Consider the following 24,341-nt stretch of genomic DNA (forward strand, 5'->3'; position numbering starts at 1 on the left):
ACCGGTTCCAACCGGATCAATCCTATTCTAACCTCAATTTGCATGTTTTTACACTTTATATGCTGTTTTGAACGTATTACAAGAATTTATATTTAAACTGGTTTTACCGGTTCCAACCAACATGATTTTGCACTTTATATGCTGTTTTGACCATATTACCAGAATTTTTCTTTGAAACCGGTTTTAACCGGTTCTAACCTCAATTTGCATGTTTTTAAACTTGATATGCTGTTTTGACCGTATTACAAGAATTTTTCTTTTAAACCGGTTTTAACCAGTTCAAGCCGGATTAAACAGGTTCCAACCGGATCAATCAGGTTGAAACCTCAATTTCCATGTTTTTAAACTTGATATGCTGTTTTGACCGTATTACAAGAATTTTTCTTTTAAATCGATTTTAACCAGTTCAAACCGGATTAAACCTGTTCTAACCTCAATTTGCATGTTTTTAAACTTGATATGCTGTTTTGACCGTATTACAAGAATTTTTTATTTAAACCGGTTTTAACCAGTTCAATCTGGATTAAACCGGCTCCAACCTGATCAATCTGGTTCTGACCTTAATTTCCATGTATTTACACTTTATATGCTGTTTTGAACGTATTACAAGTATTTTTCTTTTAAACTGGTTTTAACCGATTCCAACCGGATCAATCCAGTTCTAACCTCAATTTGCATGTTTTTACACTTTATATGCTGTTATACCGTATTTGAAGAATTTTTCTTTTAAACTGGTTTCATCCGGTTCTAAACGGATTAAACCGTATCCAACCGGATCAATTCGGTTCTAACCTCAATTTGCATGTTTTTACACATTATATGCTGTTTTAACCGTATTACAAGAATTTTTCTTTTAAACCGATTTTAACCGGATTAATCCGGTTCTAACCTCAATTTGCATTTTTTAAACTTTATATCCTATTTGACCGTATTAGAAGAATTTTTCTTTTAAACCAGTTCAAACAGGATTAAACTGGTTCTAACCTCAATTTGCATGTTTTTACTTTTTATATGCTGTTTTGCCCGTGTTACAAGAATTTTTCTTTTAAACTGGTTTTAACCGGTTCTAACCTCAATTTGCATATTTTTACACTTTATATGATGTTTTGACCGTATTACAAGAACTTTTCTTTTAAACCGGGTTAAACCGGTTCCAACCGGATCAATCCGGTTCTAACCTCAATTTGCATGTTTTTACACTTTATATGCTGTTTTGACCGTATTACAAGAATTTTTCTTTTCAACCGGTTTTAACCGGTTCAAGCTGGATAAAAGCGGTTCCTACCGGATCAATCCGGTTCTAACCTCAATTTCCATGTTTTTACACTTTATATTCTGTTTTGACCGTATTACAAGAATTTTTCTTTAAACCGATTTTAACCTGTTCAAACCGGATCAATCCGGATCTAACCTCATATACATGTTTTTACACATTATATGCTGTTTTAACCGTATTACAATAATTTTTCTTTTAAACTGGTTTTAACCGGTTCCAACCAACATGTTTTACACTTTAAATGCTGTTTTGACCGTATTACAAAAATTTTTTTCATTTAAACTGGTCTTAACCGGTTCCAACCGGATCAATCCGGTTCTAACCTCAATTTGCATGTTTTTAAACTTGATATGCTGTTTTGACCGTATTACAAGAATTTTTTATTTAAACCGTTTTAACCAGTTCAATCCGGATTAAACCGATTCCAACCGGATCAATCCAGTTCTAACCTCAATTTGCATGTTTTTACACTTTATATGCTGTTATACCGTATTTGAAGAATTTTTCTTTTAAACTGGTTTTATCCGGTTCTAAACGGATTAAACCGTATCCAATCGGATCAATTCGGTTGTAACCTCAATTTGCATGTTTTTACACATTATATGCTGTTTTAACCGTATTACAAGAATTTTTCTTTTAAACCGATTTTAACCGGATCAATCCGGTTCTAACCTCAATTTGCATTTTTTAAACTTTATATCCTATTTGACCGTATTAGAAGAATTTTTCTTTTAAACCAGTTCAAACAGGATTAAACTGGTTCTAACCTCAATTTGCATGTTTTTACTTTTTATATGCTGTTTTGCCCGTGTTACAAGAATTTTTCTTTTAAACCTCTTTTAACCGTTTCCAACTGGATCAATCCGGTTCTAACCTCAATTTGCATGTTTTTACACTTTATATGCTGATTTGACCGTATTACAAGAATATTTCTTTTAAACCGGTTTCTACCGGATCCATCCGGTTCTAACCTGAATTTGCATGTTTTTACACTTTATATACTGTAGTGACCATATTACAAGAATTTTTCTTTTAAACTGGTTTTAACTGGTTCTAACCTCAATTTGCATGTTTTTACACTTTATATGATGTTTTGACCGTATTACAAGAACTTTTTTTTTTAAACCGGTTAAACCGGTTCCAACCGGATCAATCCGGTTCTAACCTCAATTTGCATGTTTTTACACTTTATATGCTGTTTTGACCGTATTACAAGAATTTTTCTTTTCAACCGGTTTTAACCGGTTCAAACCGGATCAATCCGGATCTAACCTCATATACATGTTTTTACACATTATATTCTGTTTTGACCGTATTACAAGAATTTTTCTTTAAACCGATTTTAACCTGTTCAAACCGGATCAATCCGGATCTAACCTCATATACATGTTTTTACACATTATATGCTGTTTTAACCGTATTACAATAATTTTTCTTTTAAACTGGTTTTAACCGGTTCCAACCAACATGTTTTTACACTTTAAATGCTGTTTTGACCGTATTACAAAAATTTTTCATTTAAACTGGTCTTAACCGGTTCCAACCGGATCAATCCGGTTCTAACCTCAATTTGCATGTTTTTAAACTTGATATGCTGTTTTGACCGTATTACAAGAATTTTTTATTTAAACCGTTTTAACCAGTTCAATCCGGATTAAACCGATTCCAACCGGATCAATCCAGTTCTAACCTCAATTTGCATGTTTTTACACTTTATATGCTGTTATACCGTATTTGAAGAATTTTTCTTTTAAACTGGTTTTATCCGGTTCTAAACGGATTAAACCGTATCCAACCGGATCAATTCGGTTGTAACCTCAATTTGCATGTTTTTACACATTATATGCTGTTTTAACCGTATTACAAGAATTTTTCTTTTAAACCGATTTTAACCGGATCAATCCGGTTCTAACCTCAATTTGCATTTTTTAAACTTTATATCCTATTTGACCGTATTAGAAGAATTTTTCTTTTAAACCAGTTCAAACAGGATTAAACTGGTTCTAACCTCAATTTGCATGTTTTTACTTTTTATATGCTGTTTTGCCCGTGTTACAAGAATTTTTCTTTTAAACCTCTTTTAACCGTTTCCAACTGGATCAATCCGGTTCTAACCTCAATTTGCATGTTTTTACACTTTATATGCTGATTTGACCGTATTACAAGAATATTTCTTTTAAACCGGTTTCTACCGGATCCATCGGTTCTAACCTGAATTTGCATGTTTTACACTTTATATACTGTAGTGACCATATTACAAGAATTTTTCTTTTAAACTGGTTTTAACTGGTTCTAACCTCAATTTGCATGTTTTTACACTTTATATGATGTTTTGACCGTATTACAAGAACTTTTCTTTTAAACTGGTTAAACCGTTCCAACCGGATCAATCCGGTTCTAACCTCAATTTGCATGTTTTTACACTTTATATGCTGTTTTGACCGTATTACAAGAATTTTTCTTTTCAACCGGTTTTAACCGGTTCAAACCGGATCAATCCGGATCTAACCTCATATACATGTTTTTACACATTATATTCTGTTTTGACCGTATTACAAGAATTTTTCTTTAAACCGATTTTAACCTGTTCAAACCGGATCAATCCGGATCTAACCTCATATACATGTTTTTACACATTATATGCTGTTTTAACCGTATTACAATAATTTTTCTTTTAAACTGGTTTTAACCGGTTCCAACCAACATGTTTTTACACTTTAAATGCTGTTTTGACCGTATTACAAAAATTTTTCATTTAAACTGGTCTTAACCGGTTCCAACCGGATCAATCCTATTCTAACCTCAATTTGCATATTTTTACACTTTATATGCTGTTTTGAACGTATTACAAGAATTTTTCTTTTAAACCGGTTTTAACCGGTTCAAACCGGATCAATCCGGTTATAACCTCATATGCAAATTTTTACACTTTATATACTTTTTTAACCGTATTACAAGTATTTTTACTTTAAACCAATTTTAACCGGTTCAAACCGGATCAATCCGGATCTAACCTCATATACATGTTTTTACACATTATATGCTGTTTTAACTGTATTACAAGAATTTTTCTTTAAACCGATTTTAACCTGTTCAAACCGGATCAATCCGGATCTAACCTCATATACATGTTTTTACACATTATATGCTGTTTTAACCGTATTACAATAATTTTTCTTTTAAACTGGTTTTAACCGGTTCCAACCAACATGTTTTTACACTTTAAATGCTGTTTTGACCGTATTACAAAAATTTTTCATTTAAACTGGTCTTAACCGGTTCCAACCGGATCAATCCTATTCTAACCTCAATTTGCATATTTTTACACTTTATATGCTGTTTTGAACGTATTACAAGAATTTTTCTTTTAAACCGGTTTTAACCGGTTCAAACCGGATCAATCCGGTTATAACCTCATATGCAAATTTTTACACTTTATATACTTATTTAACCGTATTACAAGTATTTTACTTTAAACCAATTTTAACCGGTTCAAACCGGATCAATCCGGATCTAACCTCATATACATGTTTTTACACATTATATGCTGTTTTAACTGTATTACAAGAATTTTTCTTTTAAACTGATTTTAACCAGTTCCAACCAACATGCTTTTACACTTTAAATGCTGTTTTGACCGTATTACAAGAATTTTCCATTTAAACTGGTCTTAACCGGTTCCAACCGGATCAATCCTATTCTAACTTCAATTTGCATGTTTTTACACTTTATATGCTGTTTTGAACGTATTACAAGAATTTATATTTAAACTGGTTTTAACCGTTTCCAACCAACATGATTTTACACTTTATATGCTGTTTTGACCGTATTACAATAATTTTTCTTTTAAATCGATTTTAACCAGTTCAAACCGGATTAAACCGGTTCCAACCGGATCAATCCGGTTCTAACCTCAATTTGCATGTTTTTAAACTTGATATGCTGTTTTGACCGTATTACAAGAATTTTTTTTTAAACCGGTTTTAACCAGTTCAATCCGGATTAAACCGGCTCCAACCTGATCAATCTGGTTCTGACCTTAATTTCCATGTATTTACACTTTATATGCTGTTTTGAACGTATTACAAGTATTTTTCTTTTAAACTGGTTTTAACCGATTCCAACCGGATCAATCCAGTTCTAACCTCAATTTGCATGTTTTTACACTTTATATGCTGTTATACCGTATTTGAAGAATTTTTCTTCTAAACTGGTTTTATCCGGTTTTAAACGGATTAAACCGTATCCAACCGGATCAATTCGGTTATAACCTCAATTTGCATGTTTTTACACATTATATGCTGTTTTAACCGTATTATAAAATTTTTCTTTTAAACCGATTTTAACCGGATCAATCCGGTTCTAACCTCAATTTGCATTTTTTAAACTTTATATCCTATTTGACCGTATTAGAAGAATTTTTCTTTTAAACCAGTTCAAACAGGATTAAACTGGTTCTAATCTCAATTTGCATGTTTTTACTTTTATATGCTGTTTTGCCCGTGTTACAAGAATTTTTCTTTTAAACCTGTTTTAACCGTTTCCAACTGGATCAATCCGGTTCTAACCTCAATTTGCATGTTTTTACACTTTATATGCTGATTTGACCGTATTACAAGAATATTTCTTTTAAACCGGTTTTAACCGGTTTCTACCGGATCCATCCGGTTCTAACCTGAATTTGCATGTTTTTACACTTTATATACTGTAGTGACCATATTACAAGAATTTTTCTTTTAAACTAGTTTTAACCGGTTCTAACCTCAATTTGCATGTTTTTACACTTTATATGATGTTTTGACCATATTACAAGAACTTTTCTTTTAAACCGGGTTAAACCTGTTCAAACCGGATCAATCCGGATCTAACCTCATATACATGTTTTCACACATTATATGCTGTTTTAACCGTATTACAATAATTTTTCTTTTAAACTGGTTTTAACCGGTTCCAACCAACATGTTTTTACACTTTAAATGCTGTTTTGACCGTATTACAAAAATTTTTAATTTAAACTGGTCTTAACCGGTTCCAACCGGATCAATCCTATTCTAACCTCAATTTGCATGTTTTTACACTTTATATGCTGTTTTGAACGTATTACAAGAATTTATATTTAAACTGGTTTTACCGGTTCCAACCAATATGATTTTGCACTTTATATGCTGTTTTGACCATATTACCCGAATTTTTCTTTGAAACCGGTTTTAACCGGTTCTAACCTCAATTTGCATGTTTTTAAACTTGATATGCTGTTTTGACCGTATTACAAGAATTTTTCTTTTAAACCTGTTTTAACCAGTTCAAGCCGGATTAAACAGGTTCCAACCGGATCAATCAGGTTGAAACCTCAATTTCCATGTTTTTAAACTTGATATGCTGTTTTGACCGTATTACAAGAATTTTTCTTTTAAATCGATTTTAACCAGTTCAAACCGGATTAAACCTGTTCTAACCTCAATTTGCATGTTTTTAAACTTGATATGCTGTTTTGACCATATTACCCGAATTTTTCTTTTAAACTGGTTTTAACCGGTTCTAACCTCAATTTGCATGTTTTTACACTTTATATGCTGTTTTGACCGTATTACAAGAATTTTTCTTTTCAACCGGTTTTAACTGGTTCAAACTGGATAAAAGCGGTTCCTACCGGATCAATCCGGTTCTAACCTTAATTTGCATGTTTTTACACTTTATATTCTGTTTTGACCGTATAAGAAGAATTTTTTTTTAAACCGGTTTTAACCAATTCCAACCGGATCAATCTTGTTCTAACGTCAATTTCCATATTTTTACACTTTATATGCTGTTTTGACCGTATTACAAGAATTTTTCTTTTAAACCTGTTTTACCCGATTCAAACCAGATTAAACCGGTCCCAACCGGATCAATCCAAATCTAACCTCAATTTGCATGTTTTTACACTTTATATGCTGTTTTGACCGTATTACAAGAATTTTTCTATTAAACCGGTTTTAACCGGTTCAAACGGGATCAATCCGGTTCTAACCTCAATTTGCTTGTTTTTACACTTTATGTGCTGTTGTGACCGTATTAGAAGAATTTTTCTTTTAAACTGGATTAAACCAGTTCCAACTGGATAAAAGCGGTTCCTACAGGATCAATCCCGTTCTAACCTCAATTTGCATATTTTTACACTTTATATGCTGTTTTGACAGTATTACAGGAATTTTTCTTTTTTAACCAGTTTTAAGCTGTTCCAACCGGATCAATCTGGTTCTAACATCAATTTCCATGTTTTTACACTTTATATGCTGTTTTGACCGTATTACAAGAATTTTTTATCCGGTTTAAACCGTATTAAACCGGTTCCAACCGGATCAATCCGGTTCTAACCTGAACCGCTTTTGTCCAGTTTGAACCGGTTAAACCCGGTTTAGAAGAAAAATTCTTGTAATACGATCAAAACAGCATATAAAGTGTAAAAAATGCAAATTGAGTTTAGAACCGGATTGATCCGGTTTGAAGCGGTTTTAAAGAAAAATTCTTGTAATACGGTCAAAACAGCATATAAAGTGTAAAAACATCCAAATTATGGTTACAACCGTATTGATCCGGTTGGAACCGGTTAAAACCGGTTTAAAAGAAAAATTCTTGTAATACGGTCAAAAGAGCATATAAAGTGTAAAAACATGCAAATAGAGGTTAGAACAGCATTCATCCGGTTGGAACAAAGGCAAGGAATAGGGAAATTTTCCTAGCAAAAAGCAAAGAATGGAAAAAATTTCCCTTACAACAGGAAGCAAGAAGTGGAAGAAACTTCCTTACCAATGGGGCAAACCAGTGGAAAAAATTTCCCTATCAACGGGGGCTTCAAGTAAGGGAAATTTCCTTAGCAATGGAGGGCAAGCAGAGGGCAAAATATCCCTAGAAACGGGGAGCAAGCAGTTGGGAAATTTCCGTAGCATCGGAATGCAAGAAGTGGGAGACATTTCCTTATCAACAGGGTGCAAAACGTAAGGGAAATTTCCCTAGCAACAAAGGCAAGCAGTGGAATAAATTTCCCCAGCAACGGGGGCAAGAACTGTGGAAAATTTCCTTAGCAACGGAGAGCAATGGGGGCAGCTAGTAATGGAAATTTCCATAGCAACGTGGAAAGCAATAGTGAAATTTCCCTAGCAACGGTGGGCAAAAAGTGTGGAAAATTTCCCTTGCAACGGGGGAAAGCAGTTGAAGAAATTTTCCTAGCAACGGTGGGCAAGAAATGGGAGAAATTTCCCAAGCAAAGATGGGAAGCAGTGGAAGAACTTGTAACGTGGGGAAATAAGTGGGAGAAATTTACCGAGCAACGAAGGCAAGCAGTGGAAGAAATTTCTCTTGCAATGGAGGGCAAGCAGCATTGGAAATTTCCCTATCAACAAGGACACCACGTAAGGAAATTTCCCTAGCAACGGAGGATAGCAATAAGGAAATTTCACTGGCAACGAGGGGCAAGCAGTGAAAGAAATTTCTCTTGCAACAGGGGACAAGCAGAGGGGAAATTTCCCTAGCAACAGAAGGCAAGCTGTGGGGGAAATTTCCCTAGCAACGGGGTAGAGCAGTGGGGAAATTTCCATACCAATGAAAGCAAGAAGTGTTGAAAATTTCCTTAGCAATGGTGTGAAGGAGTGGGGGAAATTTCCCTAGCAACGAGGGCAAAATGAGGGGGAAATTTCCTTATCAACGGGAGCACCCAGTGAAGGATATTTCCCAAGCAACGGGGGGAAGCAGCATTGAAAATTTCACAATAAACGGAAGCACCAATAAGGGTATTTTTCCTAGCAACGGGGGAATGCAGTTGAAGAAATTTCCCTAGCAACGTGGGGCAAGAAGTGGAAAAATTTCCATAGCAACGGTGAGCAAAAAGTGTGGAAAATTTCTTTAGCAACGTGGGTAAAGTGTGGGAGAAATTTCCCTTGCAACAGAGGGAAAGCAGCATTTGAAATTTCCCGAACAACAGGAGCCCCACGTAAGGGTAATTTCCTTAGCAATGGGGGTAAGCAATAAGGAAATTTCCCTAGCAAGAAGGGGAAAAGAGTGGAAGAAATTTCTCTTGCAACAGGAGGCAAGCAGAGGGGAAATTTCACTAGCAACGGCAGAAAGAAGTGTGGGAAATTTCCTTAGCAACGGGAGGAAAGGAGTGGGGGAAATTTCCCTATCAACGGGGGCAAGGTGTGGTGGAAATTTCCCTTTCAACGGAGGGCAAGCAGCATAGGATATTTCCCTAGCAACAGGGGGCAAGGAATGGAAGAAATTTCCCTAGCAATGGGGTCAAGCAGAGGAAAAAATTTTTCTAGCAAAGGGGGGAAAAGTGTCGAAAATTACACTAGCAATGGGAAGCAAGGTGTGGGGAAATTTCCATAGCAACGGTAGGCAAGAAGTGTGACAATTTTCTTCAGCAACGGGGGCAAGCAGTGGGGCAAATTTTCTTAGCAACGGGGGAGAAGCAGTGGGAAAATTTCCCTAGCAACGGAATGCAAGGTGTGGGGGAAATTTCGCTATCAACGGGATAAACCAGTAAATGAAATTTCACTAACAACTGGGGGCAAAAAGTGGAAGAAATTTCTCTAGCAACGGTGGGCAAGAAGTGGGAGAATTTTTTTTAGAAACGGGGGCAAGCAGTGGAAGAATTTTCCCGAGGAACGTGGGGCAATAAGTGGAAGAAATTTCCCTAGCTACGAATGTAAGCAGTGGAAGAAATTTCATTATCAATGGGGGCACCAAATAAGGGAAATTTCCTTACAAACTAGGAGCAAGCTGTGGGGGAAATTTCACTAGCAATGGGGGGGGAGCAGTGGGGAAATTTCCCTACCAACGGAAGGCAAGAAGTGTTAAAAATTTCCTTAGCAACGGGATCAAGAAATGGAAGAAATTTTTTTAGAAACGTGGGCAAGCAGTGGAATAATTTTCCCGAGGAACATGGGGTAATAAGTGTAGGAAATTTCCCTAGCAACGAAGCCAAGCAGTGGAAGAAATTTCATTATCAATGAACGGTGGGCAAGAAGTGGGAGAAACTTCCTTAGCAACGGGGGCAATCAGTGGAAGAAATTTTCCTATCAATGAGAGCACCAAGTAAGGGAAATTTCCTTAGCAATGGGGGCAAGCATTGGGGGAAATTTCCCTAGCAATGAAGTGCAAGCAGTAGGGAAATGTTAGTAGCAACGGAAGGCAAAAAGTGTGGGAAATTTCCATAGCAACAGGAGGCAATAAGTGGGGAAAATATCCCTAGAAATGGGGACAAGCAGTGGAAGAAATTTCCTCAGCAACAGAGGGCAAAAAGTATGCAAAATTTCCTTAACAACGAGGGGCAAGGTGTGGGAGAAATATCCTTTGCAACGGAGGTCAAGCAGCATTGGAAATTTCCCTAGCAACGGAAACCAAGCAGTGGAAGAAATTTCTTTTACAAAGGGTGCAAAAAGTGTGGAAAATTTCCCTAGCAACGGGGAACAAGCAGTGGGTGAATTTCCATAGCAACGGTAGGCAAGACGTGGGACAATTTTCGTCAGCAATGGGGGCAAGCAGTGGGGGAAATTTTCTTAGCAACAGGGGGAAAGCAATGAGGAAATTTCCATAGCAACGAATGGCAAGAAGTGGGGGAAATTTCCTTATCAATGGGGGCACCAAATAAGGAAAATCTCCTTACAAACAGGGGGCAAGCACTGGGGGAAATTTTCCTAGCAACAGGGGGGAGCAGTGGGGAAATTTCACTACCAAGGGAAAGCAAGAAGTGTTGCAAATTTTCTTACCAACGGGATCAAAAAGTGGGGGAAATTTCCAAAGCAACGGGGGCAAGGTGACGGGGAAATTTATTTATCAATGGGAGCACCCAGTAAGGGAAATTTCCCTAGCAACGGAGGGCAAGCAGCTTTGAAAATTTCCCTATCAACAGCGGCACCAAGTAAGGGAAATTTCCTTAGCAACGGGGAGCAAGCAGTGGAGGAAATTTCCCTAGCAAAGACGTCAAGCACTGGGGAAATATACCTAGCAACGGAAGGCAAGAAGTGTGGGAAATTTCTTAGAACGTGTTGCAAGGAGTCAGGGAAATTTCCCTAGCAATGGGTGCAAAGAGTGGAAGAAATTTCCCTAGCAACAAAGGGCAAGAAGTGCGAGAAATTTTCCTTGCAAAAAAAGACAAGCATGGAAGAAATTTTTCTATCAAAAGGGGCTCGAAGTAATGGAAATTTCCCTAGCAAGAAGGGGAAAAGAGTGGAAGAAATTTATTTTGCAACAGGGGACAAGCAAAGGGGAAATTTCAGAAGCAACGGTAGGCAAGAAGTGTGGGAAATTTCCTTAGAAACGGGAGGAAAGTAGTGAGGGAAATTTCTCTAGTAGCGGAGGCAAGCAGTGGAAGAAAGTTCCCTAGCATTGGGTGCAAGAAGTGTGTAAAATTCCCTTAGCAACGGAGGGTAAGGTGTGGGGGAAATTTCCCTATCAACAGGGGGCAAGGTTTGGGGGAAATTTTCCTATCAACAGGGGGCAAGGTGTGGGGGAAATTTCCCTTTCAACGGAGAGCAAGCAGCATTGGATATTTCCCTAGTAACAGGGGCAAGGAATGGAAGAAATTTCCCTAGAAACGGTGGGCTAAAAGTGTGGAAAATTTCCCTAGCAACGGGGGCCAAAGTGTCGGAGAAATTTCCCTTGCAACAGAGTGCAAGTAGCTTTGAAAATTACCCTATCAAAAGAGGCACCACGTAAGGGAAATTTCTCTTGCAACAGGGGGCAAGAAGTGGAAGAAACTTCCTTAGCAATTGGTGCAAGCATTGGAAGATATTTCCCTAGCTACAGGGGCAAGTAGAAAGGAAATTTACCTAGCAACGGTAGGCAAGAAGTGTGGAAAATTTCCCTAGGAACGGGGGCAAGGTGTGAGAGAAATTTCCCTTGCAATGGAGGGCAAGCAGCATTGGAAATTTCCCTATCAACAAGGGCACCACGTAAGGGAAATTTCTCTTGGAACGGGAGAAACAATAGAGAAATTTAACTGGCAACGAGTGGGAACCAGTGAAAGAAATTTCTCTTCCAACAGGGGCAAGCAGAGGGGAAATTTCGCTGGCAACGGTAAACAAGAAGTTGAGGAAATTTCCTTAGCAATGGGGGCAAGCAGTGGAAGAAATTTCCCTATCAACGGGGGCTGCAAGTAAGGTAAATTTCCTTACCAACAGAGGGCAAGCAGTGGAAGAAATTTCCCTTTCAACAGAAGCACCAAATAAGGGAAATTTCCTTAGTAACGGAGGGCAAGCATTGGGCAAAATTTCATTAGCAAAGGAAGCAAGCAGTGGGGAAATTTCCCTAGCGTCAAAAGGCAAGAAGTGTGAGAAATTTCCTTAGGAACGGGCGTCAAAACATGGGGGAAATTTCCATAGCAACGGGGGCAAGCAGTGGAAGAAATTTCACTAGCAACGATGGGGCAAGAAGTGTGGAAAATTTCCCTATCAACGTAGAGGAAGGTGTGTGGGAAATTTCCCTATCAACAAGGGCACCGAGTAAGGGAAATTTCCATAGCAACGTGGGTAAGCAATAGGGAAATTTCCCTAGTACCAAGGGGAAGAAGTGGAAAAAATTTTCCTAGCAACGGAGGGAAATAAGTGGGAGAAATTTCCCTAGCAACAAAGGCAAGCAGTGGAAGAAATTTCCCTATCAATGGCGGCACCAAGTAAGGGAAATTTCCTTAGCAACGGGGGGCAATCAGTTGGGGAAATTTCCTTAGCAACGGGGGCAAGCAGTGGAAAAAATTTTCCTAGCGAAGAGGGGCAAGATATGTGGAAAATTTCCCTAGCAATGGAAAGGAAGGTATGGGGGAAATTTCGCTTTCAACATGGGCACCCAGTAAGGGAAATTTCCACAGCAACGTGGGCAAGCAATATGGAAAATTCCCTAGCAACGGGGGTAAGGAGTGGAAGAAATTTCCCTAGCAACAGTGGGCAAAAAGAGTGGAAATTTTCTCTAGCAACGGGGGGCAAAGTGTGGGAGAAATTTCCCTTGCAATGGAGGGCAAGCAGCATTGGAAATTTCCCTATCAAAAGGAGCACTACGTAAGGGAAATTTCCAAAGCAACGTGGGTAAGCAATAGGGAAATTTCCTTGCCAAGAAGGGGAAAGAGTGGAAGAAATTTCTCTTGCAAAAGGGGGCAAGAAGTGGAAGTCATTTCCCAGCAACAGGAGAAAGCACAAAGGAAATTTACCTAGCAACGGGGTTAAGCAGTGTAAGTAATTTCCATACCAAAGGAGGGCAAAAAGTGTGGAAAATTTACCTAGCAACGAGGGCAAGCAGTAGGGAAACTTCTCTAGCATCGGAAGGCAAGAAGTGTGAGAAACTTCCATAGCAACGGGTGGCACAACGTGGGGGAAATTTCCCCAGCAACGGAGGCAAGCAGTGGAAGAAATTTCCCTAGAAATAGGGGCCAAGAAGTGTGTAAAATTCCCCTAGCAACAGAGGGCAAGGTGTGGGGTAAATTTCCCTATCAACGGGGGTCCAGCAGTGGGGGAATTTTCCCCTGCAACGGGGGTAAGCAGTGGGGAAATTTCCCTAGCATCGGAAGGCAAGAAGTGTGAAAAATTTCCACAGCAACGGGGGCAAAACGTGGAGCAATTTCCGTAGCAATGGAGGTAAGCAGTGGAAGAAATTTCTCTAGCAACGGGGGCAAGAAGTGTGGAAAATTTCCCTCACAATCGAGGGCAAGCAGCATAGGATATTTCCCTATGAATAGAAGCAAGGAATGGAAGAAATTTCCCTAGAAACGGTGGGCAAAAAGTGTGGAAAATTTCCCTAGCAACAGGGGGCAAAGTGTGGGAGAAATTTCCCTTGCAATGGAGGGCAAGCAGCATTGGAAATTTCCCTATCAACAAGGGCACCACGTGAGGGAATTTTCTCTTGGAACGGGGGAAACAATAGGGAAATTTCCCTGGCAACGAGTGGCAAGCAGTGGAAGAAATTTTTCTTGCAACAGTGGGCAACCAGAGGGAAAATTTCGCTAGCAACGGTAAACAAGAAGTGGAGGAAATTACCTTAGCAACGGGGGGGGGCAACAGTAAGGGAAATTTCCCTAGAAACGGGGGGCAAGCAATGGGAATATTTCCCTCGCAACGGAAGGCAAGAATTGGAAAAAATTTCTTAGCAACGAAGGGCATGGAGTGGGTTAAATTACCCTAGCAATGGGGTCAAGTAGTGGAAGAAATTTCCATAGCAACGGAGGGCATAAAGTGTGAAAAATTTCCCTAGCAACGGGAGGAAAGGTGTGGGAGAAATTTCCCTGGCAACGAGTGGCAAGCAGTGGAAGAAATTTCTCTAGCAAAGGGGGGGGCCAAAAAGTGTGGAAAATTTCCCTAGCAATAGGAAGCAAGCAGTGGGGAAATTTCCATAGTAACGGTAGGCAAGAAGTGGAACAAATTTCGTCAGCAATGGGGGTAAGCAGTGGGGCAAATTTCTTTAGCACCGGGGGAAAGCAGTGGGAAAATTTCCATAGGAACGGAAGGCAAGAAGTGTGGAAAATTTCTCTAACAACGGAAGGCAAGGTGTGGGTGAAATTTCGCTATCAACGGGATAAACCAGTAAGGGATATTTCCTTAACAACTGGGGGCAATAAGTGGAAGAAATTTCCCTAGCAACGAAGGCAAGCAGTGGAAGAAATTTCATTATCAATGGGGTCACCAAATAAAGGAAATTTCCTTACAAACGGGGAGCAAGCTGTGGGGGAAATTTCCCAAATAATTGGGGGAGCAGTGGGGAAATTTCCCTACCAACGGAAGGCAAGAAGTGTTGGAAATTTCCTTAGCAACTGGGTCAAGGAGAGGGGGAAATTTTTCAAGCAACGGAAGGCAAGCAGCATTGAATATTTCTTTATCAATTGGGGCACCAAGTAAAGGAAATTTTCCTAGCAATCGGGGAAAGGAGTGGAAGAAATTTCCCTAGCAGCGAGAGCAAGAAGTGTGAAAAATTTCCCTAGCAACGTAGGGGAAGGTGTGGGGGAAATTTCCTAGCAATGGAGGGCAAGAAGTGTGGAAAATTTCTTTAGCAATGGAAGGCAAGGTGTGGGGGAAATTTCGCTATCAACGGGATAAACCAGTAAGGATAAAAGTGGAACAAATTTCCCTAGCAACGAAGACAAACAGTGGAAGAACTTTCATTATCGACGTTGGCATCAAATAAGGGAAATTTCCTTACAAACGGTGGGCAAGCTGTGAGGGAAATGTCCCTAGCAACGGTGGGGAGGAGTAAGGAAATTTCCCTAACAGCAGAAGACAAGAAGTGTTGTAAATTTCCTTAGCAACGGGGTCAAGGAGTGAAAGAAATTTCCCTAGCAATGGGGGCAAGGTGAGGGGGAAATTTTCTTATCAACGGGAGCACCCAGTAAGGGAAATTTCCCTAGCAACGGGGGGCAAGCAGCGTTGAAAATTTCCGTATCAACGGAGACACCAAGTAAGGGAAATTTCCCTAGCAACTGGGGCAAGCAGTAGGGAAATTTCCCTAACATCGGAAGGCAAGAAGTGTGAGAAATTTCCATAGCAATGGGGGGAAAAACGTGGGTGAAATTTTTCTAGCAATGGGGAAGCAGTGGAAAAATTTCCTTAGCAACGGGGGGCAAGAAGTGTGGGAAATTTCCCTAGCAACGGAGGGCAAGGTGTGGGTGAAATTTCCCTATCAATTTCCATAGCAACGGGGGCAATAAGTGTGGAAAATTTCTCTAACGATGGAAGGCAAGGTGTGGGGGAAACTTTTTTAGCAACGGGGACAAGCAGTAAAAAAAATTCCCTAGAAACGTGGGGCAATAAGTGGAAGAAATTTCCCTAGCAACGAAGGCAAGCAGTGTAAGAAATTTCATTATCAACTGGGGCACCAAGTAAGGGAAATTTCCTTAGCAATAAGGGAAAGCAGTGGGGTAAATTTCCCTAGCATCGGAAGGCAAGAAGTGTGAGAAATTTCCATAGCAATGGGAGCAAAACGTAAGGGAAATTTCCCTAGCAACGGAGATAAGCAGTGGAAGAAATTTCCCTAGCAACGGGGGGAAAGAATTGTAGAAAATTTCATTAGCAACGAAGAGGAAGGTGTGATGGAAATTTTACTTTTAACGGAAGCAAGCAGTGCGGAAATTTCCCTAGCATCGGAAGGCAAAAAGTGGGAGAAATTTCCTAAGCAAAGAAGGCAAGCAATGAAAGAATATTTCTAGCAACTGGGGGCAAGAAGTGTGGAAAATTTCCCTAGCAACGGAGGGCAAGGTGTAGGGGAAATTTCCCTATCAATTTCCCAAGCAACGGGGGCAAGCAATAGGGAAATATCCCTAGCAAGGAGGGGCAAAGAGTTGAAGAAATTTCCCTTGCAACAGGGGCCAAAAAGTGGAAGAAAGTTCCTTAGCAATGGGAGCAAGCAGTGGAAAAATTTCCCTATCAATGGCGGCACTTGTAAGGAAAATTTCCTTAGAAACGAGGGGCAAGCAGTGGGGGAAATTTCCCTAGCAACGGGGGCTAGAAGTGGAAAAATTTCCCTAGCATCAGAAGGCAAGAAGTGTGATCAATTTCCTTAGCAACGGGGGGCAAAACGTGGGGGAAATTTCCCTAGCAATGGAAGCAATCAGTGGAAAAATTTCCCTAGCAACAAAGGCAAGAAATGTGGAATTTTTCCACAGCAACGTAATGGAAGGTGTGGGAGAAATTTCTTTTTCAACGAGGGCACCCAGTAAAAGAAATTTCCATAGCAACAAAAACAAGAAGTTTTGTAAATTTCCTTAGCAACGAGGTCAAGGAGTGCGGGAAATTTCTCTAGCAATGGGGTCAAGGTGAGAGTAAATATCCTTATCAACGTGAGCAACCAGTAAGGAAAATTTCCCTAGCAATAGGGACAAGCAGCGTTAATAATTTCCCTATCAACAGAAGCACCAAGTAAGGGAAATCCACCTAGCAATAAGGGCAAGCAGTGTGGAAATTTCCATAGCAACGGAAGTCAAGAAGTGGGAGAAATTTCTTTAGAAACGGGGGGCAAAGAGTGGCGGAAATTCTCCTAGCAATGGGGGGAAGAAGTGTAAGAAATTTCCCTAGCAACGTGGGGCAATAAGTGGGAGAAATTTCACTTGCAAAGAAGGCAAGCAGTGGAAGAAATTTCCCTATCAATGCGGGCATCAAGTAAAGGAAATTTTCTTAGCTACGGGTGGATACAGGGGGATAAATTTCCTTAGTAACGGGGGCAAAGAGTGACGGAAATTTTCCTAGCAATGGGGGGAAGGAGTAAAACAAATTTCCCTAGCAATGGGGGCAAGCAGTGGAAGAAATTTCCCTAGCAATGGGGTAAGAAGTGTGAATAATTTCCCTAGCAAAGAGGGCAAGCAATAGGGAAATTTGAATAGCAACGGGGGGCAAGGAGTGGAAGAAATTTTCCTAGCAACGTGGAACAATTAGTGGGGGAAATTTCCCTAGCAACGGGGTTAAGCAGTGAGGAAATTTCCCTAGCAACGGAAGGCAAAGAGAGTGGGAAATTTCCTTAGAAGAAGGTGTAAATATTGGGGGAAATTTCCCTATCACAGGGGGCACCGAGTAAGGGAAATTTTCCTAGCAACGGGAGGCAAGCAACAGGGAAATTTCCCTAGTAACAAGGGGCAAGCAGAGGGTAAATTTCCCTAGCAACAGTGGGCAAAAAGTGTGGAAAATTTCACTAGCAACTGAGAGCAATGTGTGGGGGAAATTTCCCTATCAATTTCCACAGCAACAGTGTAAGAAATATGGAACTTTCCCTAGCAACGGGGGCAAGGAGTGGAAGAAATTTCCTTTGGAACGGTGGGCCAGAAGTGGGAGAAACTTCCTAGCAACAGGGCCAAGTACTGGAAGTAATTTCGCTATCAACGAGAGCACCAAGTAAGCTAAATTTTCTTTGCAATGGGGGCAAGCATTGGCGGAAATTTTCCTAGCAACGGGTGAAAGAAGTGGGGAAATTTCCCTAGCAACGGGGTCAAAGAGTGGAAGAAATTTCCCTATCAACGAGGCGCAAGAAGTGTGGAAAATTTCCCAAGCAATGGGTGCAAGAAGTGTGGAAAATTCCCCTAGCAACGGAGGGCAAGGTGTGGGGGAAATTTCCCTATCAATAGAGGGCAAGGCATGGGGGAATTTTGCTTGCAACGGAGGGCAAGCAGCATTAGATATTTCCCTATCAACAGGGGCACTACGTAACGCAAATTTCCCTAGCAACGGAAGCAAGCAATAGGGAAATTTTCCTAGCAAGGAATGGCAAAGAGTAGAAGAAATTTCCCTTGCAACAGTGGGCAAGAAGTGGAAGAAACTTCCTTAGCAATGGTTGCAAGCAGTGGAAGAAATTTCCCTATCAATGGGGGCACCAAGTAAGGAAAATTTCCTTTGCTACGGAAATTTCCCTAGCAATGGAAGCAAGCAGTGGGGAAATTTCCCTAGCATCGGAAGGGAAGAAGTGTGAGAAATTTTTTTAGCAACTGAGAGAAAAACGTAAGGGAAGTTTCCCTAGCAACGGGGGGAAATAAGAGGGAGAAATTTCACTAGCAACGAAGACAAGCAGTGGAAGAAATTTTCCTATCAATGGGGGCATCAAATAAAGGAAATTTTCTTAGCTACAGGGTGGATACAGGGGAATAAATTTCCTTAGTAACGGGGGCAAAGAGTGGCGGGAATTTTACTAGCAATGGGGGGAAGGAGTAAAAGAAATTTCCCTAGCAATGGGGGCAGCAGTAGAAGAAATTTCCCTAGCAACGGGGTAAGAAGTGTGAATAATTTCCCTAGCAATGAGGGCAAGCAACAGGGAAATTTGAATAGCAACGGGGGGCAAGGAGTGGAAGAAATTTTCCTAGCAACGGTGGGCAAGAAGTGGGAGTAACTTCCCTAGCAACGGGGGCAAGCAGTGGAAGAAAATTTCCCTAGCAACGTAGAACAATAAGTGGGAGAAATTTCCCTAGCAACGAAGGCAAGCAGTGGAAGAAATTTTCCTTTCAATGGGGCACCAAGAAAGGGAAATTTCCCTAGCAACGAGTAGGCAAGCACTAGTGGAAATTTCCCTAGCAACGGGGTCACCCAGTGGGGAAATTTCCCTACCAACGGAAGGCAAGAAGTATGGGAAATTTCCTTTGAACGAAGTGCAAGAAGTGGGGGAAATTTCCCTAGCAACGGGGGCAAGCAGTGATAGAAATTTCACTAGCAACAAGGGCAAGAAGTGTGGAAAATTTCCATAGCAATGGAAAGCAAGGTGTGGGCGAAATTTCCCTACCAAGGAATCACCGAGTAAGGTAAATTTCCCTAGCAATGGGGGCAAGGAGTGGAAAAAATTTCCCTAGCAACGGTGGGAAAGAAGTGTGGAAAATTTCCCTAGCAAAAATGGGCAAGGTGTTGGCGAAATTTCCCTACCAAGGGGGCACCGAGTAAGGGAAATTTCCCTAGCAGTGGGGTCAAGGAGTGGAAGAAATTTCCCTATCAACGGGGGCACCGAGTAAGGGAAATTTTCCTAGCAACGGGGGGAAATAAGAGGGAGAAATTTCACTAGCAACGGGGTCACGCAGTGGAAGAAATTTTCTTAGCAACGGGGTCAAGAAATGTCGAAAATTTCCCTAGCAACGTGGGAAAGGTGTGGGGGAAATCATGTTTTCAACGGGGGCACCCAGTAAGGGAAAGGTCCATAGCAATGGGGGCAAGCAATAGGGAAATTTCCCTAGCAAAATGGGGCAAGTAGTGGAAAAAATTTCCCTAGCAAGGGTGGTCGAACAGAGTGGAAAATTTCCGTAGCAAAGAGGGGCAAGGTGTGGGAAAAATTTCGCTACCAATGGAAGGCAAGCAGAGGGTAAATTTCCCTAGCAACAGAAGGCAAGAATTAGGGAAAATTTCCTTAGCAACGAAGGGCATGGAGTGGGGGAAATTTCCCTATCAACGGGGTCAAGTAGTGGAAGAAATTTCTCGAGCAAAGAGGGCAAAAAATTTGGAAAATTTCCATAGCAATGGTAGGCAAGAAGTGGGACAATTTTCGTTAGCAACGGGTGGCAAGCAGTGGGGGAAATTTCCCTAGCAACTGGGGGCAAGCAGTGGGGGAACTTTCCTTAGCAACGAGGGGAAAGGAGTGGGACAAATTTCCCTGGCAACGGGGGAAATTAGTTAAAGAAATTTCTCTAGAAACGGGGGCAAGAAGTGTGGAAAATTTCCCTAGCAACAGAAGGCAAGATGTGGAAAAAATTTCGCTACCAAAGGGATAAACCAGTAAGGGAAATTTCCTTAAAAACTGGTGTCAAAAATTGGAAGAAATTTCCCTAGTAACGGTGGGTAAGAAGTGGGAGAAACTTTTTTAGCAACGGGTCAAGCAGTGGAAGAAAATTCCCTAGGAACGTTGGGCAATAAGTGAAAGAAATTTCCCTAGCAATGAAACCAAGCAGTGGAAGAAATTTCATTATCAACGGGGGCACCAAATAAGGGAAATTTCCTTACAAACGGGGGGCAAGCTGGGGATTAAATTTCCCTACCAACAAGGAAGGCAGTGGGGAAATTTCTCTACCAATGGAAGGCAAGAAGTGTTCGAAATTTCCTTAGCAACAGGGTCAAGGAGTGGGGGAAATTTCCATAGACACGGGGGCAAGGTGAGGGGAAAATTTCCTTATCAACAGGAGAACCCAGTAAAAGAAATTTCCCCAGGGAACGGGGGGCAAGCAGCATTTTAAATTTCCATAGCAACGGAAAGCAAGAAGTGGGAGAAATTTCTTTAGTAAATGGGGGCAAGGAGTGTGGGAAATATTCCTAGCAACAGGGTAAAGCAGTTGAAGAAATTTCCCTATCAATGGGTGGCTCGAAATGTCGAAAACTTCCCTAGCACCGGGGTGCAAGGAGTGGAAAAAATTTCCCTAGCAACGGTGGGAAAGAGGTGGGAGAAATTTCCCTAGCAAAGAAGGAAAGGAGTGGAAGAAATTACCATAGCAACGATGGGCAAAAAGTGGGAGAAATTTCCCTAGCAAAGAAGGCAAGCAGTGGAAGAAATTTCCGTATCAAATGGGGCACCAAGTAATTGAAATTTTCCTAGCAACGGGTGGCAAGCAGTGGGGAAATTTCCAAATATCGGAAAGCAAGAAGTGTGAAAAATTTCAATAACAACGTGGGGCAAAACGTGGGGGAAATTTCACCAGCAACGGGGGAAGGTGTGGGAAAAATTTCCCTAGCAACAGAGGGCAAACAGCATTAGAAATTTCCCAATCAACAGGGCACCACGTAAGGGAAATTTCTTTAGCAACAAGGGGATGCAATAGGGAAATTTCCCTGGCAAGGAGGGGCAAGCAGAGCAAGAAATTGCTCTTGCAACAGGGGGCAAGCAGAGGATAAATTTCCCTAGTAACGGTAGGCAAGAAGTGGATGAAATTACCTTAACAACGGGGGGCAAGCAGCGGTGGAAATTTCCCTATCAACGGGGGCAAGCAGTGGGAAAATTTTCCTACCAACGGAAGGCAAGAATTGGGGGAAATTTCTTTAGCAACGAAGGGCATGGAGTGGGAAAAATTTCCCTAGCAACGGGGTGAAGCAGTGGAAGAAATTTCCTAAGGAACGGTGGGCAAGATGTGGGAGAAATTTCCCTAGCAACGAAGGCAAGTTGTGGAAGAAATTTCTCAATCAACGGGAGTACCAAGTAAGGGAAATTTCATTAGCAACGAGGAAGCTGTGGAAGAAATTTCCCTAGTAACAGGGGGCTAGAAGTGTGGAAAATTTCACTAGAAACTGGGGGCAAGGTGTGGGGAAAATTTTCTTATCAACGGGAGCACCCAGTAAGGGAAATTTACCTTGCAACGGTGGGCATGGAGTGGAAGAAATTTCCCTAGCAACAGTGGGCAAGAAGTTGGAAGAAACTACCCTATATACGGGGTCAAGCAGTGGAAGAAATTTCCATAGCAACGAGGGAAAGCAGTAGAAGAAATTTCCTCAGCAACGGGGGGAAAGCAGTGGGGAAATTTCCTTAGGAACGGAAGGCAAGAAGTGGGAGATATTTCCTTAGCAAAGAAGGGCATGGACTGGGAGAAATTTCCTTAGCAACACTGTCAAAAAGTGGAAGAAATTTCCATTCTAAACGGTGGCAAAAAGTGTTGAAATTTTCCCTAGCAATGGGTGGCAAGCAGTGAGAAAATTTCCATAAAAACGGTAGGCAAGAAGTGGGAGAAATTTCCCCAAAAACGAAGTCATGCAGTGGAAGAAATTTATTACCATCGGGGGCACCAAGTAAGGGAAATTTCCTGAGCAATGGGGTCAAGCAGTGGGGGAAATTTACCTAGCAAAGGGGTAGAGCAGTGGGAAAATTTCCCTAGCAACGGGGTGCAAGAAATATGGAAAATTTCCCTAGCGACGGGGGGCAAGGTGTGGAGGAAATTTTGCTATCAATGGGAGAAACCAGTAAGGGAAATTTCCCTGACAAAAGGGGGTCAAGGAGTGGAAGAAATTTCCCTCAAAACGGTGTGCAAAAAGTGGGAGAAACTTCCCCAGCAACAGGGACTACAAGTGGAAAAATTTCCCCTAGCAACGTGGGGCAATAAGTGGGAGAAATTTTTCTAGCAACGAAGGCATGCAGTGGAAGAAATTTTATTATCAACGGGGGTACCACGTAAGGGAAATTTCATTAGCAACGGAAGGCAAGCAGTAGGGGAAATTTCCCAAGCAACGGGGGGAAGCTGTTAGGAAATTTATCTATCAACGGAAGGCAAGAAGTGTTGGAAATTTCCTTAGCAACCGGGTCAAGGAGTGGGGGAAATTTCACTAGCAATGGGGGAAAGATGTAGGGAAATTTCCCTAGCAACGGGGGGCAAGGAGTGGGAGAAATTTCCCTAGGAACGAAAAGAAGCAGTGGAAGAAATTTCCCTAGCAAGGGGGCAAGAAGTGTAGAAAAATTCCCTAGCAACGAGGGGCAAGCAGTGGGGGAAATTTCCCTAGTCACGGAACGCAAACTGTTGGGAAATTTCCCTAGGAACAGAAGGCAAGAAGTGGGGGAAATATTTTTCGCAACGAAGGGCATGGTGTGGGGGAAATTTCCCTAGCAACGAAGGCAAGCAGTGGAAGAAATTTCCGTAGCAACGGGGGCAAGAAATGTCGAAAAATTCCCTTTCAACAGGGGCACGCAGTGGGGGAAATTTCCCTAGTAACGGAACGCACGCAGTTGGGAAGTTTCCCTAGCAACAGAAGGCAAGAAGTGGGAGAAATTTTTTTCGCAACGAAGGGCATGGAGTGGGAAACTCCCAGCAACAGTAGGCAAGAAGAGGAAATTCTCTCCAGGATCAGGGCAAGAAGTGGGGTAATTTCAAAGGCAACGGAAGGCAAGAAGTAGGGAAATTTCCTTAGCAATAGGGGAAAGCAGTTGAAGAAATTTCCCTAGCAACGAGGCGCAAGAAGTGTGGAAAATTTCCCTAGCAACGGGTGCAAGAAGTGTTGAAAATTCCCTAGCATCGGAAGGGAAGAACTGTCAGAAATTTTTTTACCAACTCAGAGAAAAACGTAAGGGAAATTTCCCTAGCAACGGGGGGAATAAGAGGGAGAAATTTCACTAGCAACGAAGACAAGCAGTAGAAGAAATTTTCCTATCAATGGGGGCACCAAATAAAGGAAATTTTCTTAGCTACAAGGTGGATACAGGGGAATAAATTTCCTTAGTAACGGGGCCAAAGAGTGGCGGAAATTTTCCTAGCAATGGTGGGAAGGAGTAAAAGAAATTTCCCTAGAAATGGGGGCAAGCAGTGGAAGAAATTTCCCTAACAACGGGGTAAGAAGTGTGAATAATTTCCCTAGCAATAAGGGCAACCAATAGGGAAATTTCAATAGCAACGAGGACAAGAAGTGGAAGAAATTTTCCTAGCAACGGTGGGCAAAAAGTGGGATTAACTCCCAGCAACGGGGCAAGCAGTGGAAGAAAATTCCCAGCAACGTAGAACATAAGGGAGAAATCTCCTAGCAACAAAGGCAAGCAGTGGAAGAAATCTTCTCCTTTAATGGGGGCACCAAGAAAGGGAAATTTCACTAGCAACGGGAAGGCAAGTACTAGGGGAAATTTCCCTAGCAACGGGGGGAAATAAGAGGGAGAAATTTCACTAGCAACGGGGTCAAGCAGTGGAAGAAATTTTCTT

Source organism: Tachypleus tridentatus, chromosome 8, assembly GCF_004210375.1.
Source record: "Tachypleus tridentatus isolate NWPU-2018 chromosome 8, ASM421037v1, whole genome shotgun sequence".
NCBI lineage: Eukaryota > Metazoa > Arthropoda > Merostomata > Xiphosura > Limulidae > Tachypleus > Tachypleus tridentatus.